At 34.7% G+C, this 3,258-nt stretch overlaps 1 non-coding gene across 1 annotated transcript; it reads right to left on the bottom strand.

The window, feature by feature from the left end:
- Positions 1 to 2,838: 2,838 nt before the first annotated feature.
- LOC132506218 (small nucleolar RNA SNORA3/SNORA45 family) lies at positions 2,839 to 2,967 on the bottom strand. The gene has a single exon (XR_009535760.1). It is a non-coding gene; the product is annotated as a small nucleolar RNA SNORA3/SNORA45 family (small nucleolar RNA).
- Positions 2,968 to 3,258: the final 291 nt, after the last annotated feature.

Below are 3,258 nucleotides of genomic sequence, written 5' to 3'. Positions count from 1 at the left end.
TGTTTGTTTGTTTGTTTTTATTTCCATTACTCTAGAGGTGGGTCAAAAAGAATCTTGCTGTGATATATGTCATAGAATGTTCTGCCTATGTTTTCCCCTAAGAGTTTTATAGTGTCTAGCCTTACATTTAGGTCTTTAATCCATTTTGAGTTTATTTTTTGTGTATGGTGTTAGGAAGTGTTCTAATTTCGTTATTTTACATGTAGCTTTCCAGTTTTCCCAGCACCACTTGTTGAAGAGGCTGTCTTTTCTCCATTGTATATTCTTGCCTCCTTTGTCAAGCATAAGGTAAGCATATGTGCATGTGTTTATCTATGGGCTTTCTATCCATTTCTACTGATCTATATTTCTGGTTCTGTGCCAGTACCATACTGTCTTGATTACTGTAGCTTTGTAGTATAGCATGAAGTCAGGGATCCTGATTCCTCTAGCTCCATTTTTCTTTCTCAAGATTGTTTGGGCTATTCAGCAGCACTGATTGAAGAGACTGTCTTTTCTCTATTGTATATTCTTGCCTCCTTTGTCATAGATTAGGTGAGCATAGGTGGTTGGGTTTATCTCTGGACTTTATATCCTGTTCCATTGATCTATATTTCTGTTTTTGTGCCAATACCATACTGTTTTGTTGACTGTAGCTTTGTAGTATAGTCTGAAGTCAGGGAGCCTGATGGCTCCAGCTCTGTTTTTCTTTCTGAAGATTGCTTTGGCTATTTGGGGACTTTTGTGTTTCCCTACAAATTGTAAACAATTTTGTTCTGATTCTGTGAAAAATGCCATTGGTGATTTGATAGAGATTGCATTGAATCTGTGGATCACTTTGGGTAGTATAGTCATTTTGACAATATTGATTTTTCCAACCCAAGAACATGGTATATCTCTCCATCTCTTTGTGTCATTTTTTCTTTCTTTCATCAGCATCTTATAGTTTTCTCAGTTCAGATCTGTTGCCTACTTAGGTAGGTTTATTCCTAGGTGTTTTATTCTTTGAAGTGAAGTTAAATAGGATTGTTTCCATAATGTCTTTTTGTGATTTTTCATTGTTAGTGTATAGGAATGCAAGAGATTTCTGTGTATTAATTTTGTATCCTGAAACTTTACTGAATTCATGATGAGATCTAGCTTTTTTTGGTAACATCTTTAGGATTTTCTATGTATAGTAGCATGTCACATGCAAAGAGTGAGTTTTACTTCTTTTGCAATTTGGATTCCTTAATTTCTGTTTCTTCTCTGATTGCCATGGGTATGACTTCCAAAACTATGTTGAATAAAAGTGACAAGAGAGGACATCCTTTCCTGTTCCTGACCTTAGAGGAAATGCTTTCAGTTTTTCACCATTGAGAATGATGTTTGTTGTGGGTTTGTCATATATGGCCTTTATTATATTGAGATAGGTTCCCTCTATGCTCACTTTCTAAAGAGGTTTTTATTTTTATCATAAATGGATGTTGAATTTTATCAAAAGCATTTTTTGCATCTATTGAGATGATCATATGGTTTTTATTCTTCTATTTGTTGATGTAGTGTATCACATTAACTGACTTGATTTTATTGAAGAATTCTTGCCTCCCTGGGATGAATCCTACTTGATCATGTTGTATTATCCTTTTAATGTGTCGTTGGATTCTGTTCTCTAGTATTTTATGGAGGATTTTTGCGTTTACGTTCACTAGTGACATTGGCCTGTAATTTTCTTTTTTGTGTGATATCTTTGTCTGGCTTTGGTATCAGGGTGATGGTAGCCTCATTGAATGTCTTTGGAAATGTTTCTTCCTCTGCAATTTTTTTGGAAGAGTTTGAGAAGGGTAGGTGTTATCTCTTCTCTAACTGTTTGATAGAATTCACCTTTGAAGCCATCTGGTCCTGGACGTTTTTTGGTTGGAATTTGAAAAATCACAGATTAAAATCAGTACTTGTAATTGGTCTGTTCATAGTTTCTATTTTTTCCTGCCTCAGTGTTGGGAGATTGTACCTTTCTATGAATTTGTCCATTTCTTCTTGGTTGTCCGTTTTATATATAGTTGCTTGTAGCAGTCTCTATGGTCCTTTTTGTTTCTGTGGTGTCCATTGTCACTCCTTTTTTATCCTAATTTTATTGACTTAGGCCCTCTCCCTTTTTTTTTTTCTTGATGAGTCTGGCTAAAGGTTTATCAATTTTGTTTATCTTTTCAAAGGACCAGCTTTTAGTTTCATTCATCTTTTCTACTGTTTTCTTAGTCTGTATTTTATTTATTTCTCTTCTGAGTTTTATGATGTCTCTCCTCCTGCTAACTTTGGGTTTTGTTTGTTCTTCTTTCTCTCATTGTTTTAGGCATAAACTTAGTTTTTTTATTTGAAATTTTTCTTGTTTCCTGAGGTAAGCTTGTATCACCATAAACTTTTCTGTTAGAATTGCTTTTGTTGTGTCCCATAGAATTTAGATCATCATGTTTTCATTTTTATTTGTCTCTAGTCATTTTTTGATTTCCTTTTTAAGTTCTTCCATGATCCATTGGATGTTTAGTAGCATATTGTTTGGCCTCCACATTTCTGTGTTTTTTTTCTAGTCAATTTCTAATCTTATAGTGTTGCAGTCAGAAAAGATGTTTCATATGATTTCAATTTTAAATTTACATAAGCTTACTTTGTGGCCAAGCATGTAATCTATGCTGGAGAATGTTCCATGTGCAGTTGAAAAGAATATGTATTCTTTTGCTTTCAGATGAAATGCTCTGTAAATATCAATTAATTCCATGTGGTCTAATATGTCATTTAAGGCCTGTGGTTTCTTATGGATTTTCTGTCTGGATGGTAAGTGAGGTGTTAATATCCCCCATTGTTATTTATTTTTTTCCAGGGAGGGCATGTTTCCTATTGGGTCACTCCTGGGGGTACTGATTGTCCTCACCAATGAATTAAACCCCACAGATTCTCTCTGAGCACACTAGCACACCAGGACAAGATCTGTCAGAATGTGACTCTAGTCTCAGGCTCACTATTATTGTGTTGCTATCAATTTCTCCTTTTATGTCTCTTAACATGTGCCTTATATATTGAGGTGTTTCTATGCTGGGTGCATATATATTTACAAGTGTTATACCTTCTTCATGGATTGATCCCTTGATCATTATGTAGTGTCCTTACTTATCTCTTGTAACAGCCTTTATTTTAAAGTCTATTTTGTCTGATATGAGTACTGCTACTCCAGCTTTCTTTTGATTTCCATTTGGGTGGAATAACTTTTTCCATCCCCTTTCAGTCTGTATATGTCTTTACATCTGA

Source organism: Lagenorhynchus albirostris, chromosome 1 (genome assembly GCF_949774975.1).
Source record: "Lagenorhynchus albirostris chromosome 1, mLagAlb1.1, whole genome shotgun sequence".
NCBI lineage: Eukaryota > Metazoa > Chordata > Mammalia > Artiodactyla > Delphinidae > Lagenorhynchus > Lagenorhynchus albirostris.
This window is presented reverse-complemented; position numbering and strand designations above follow the sequence as displayed.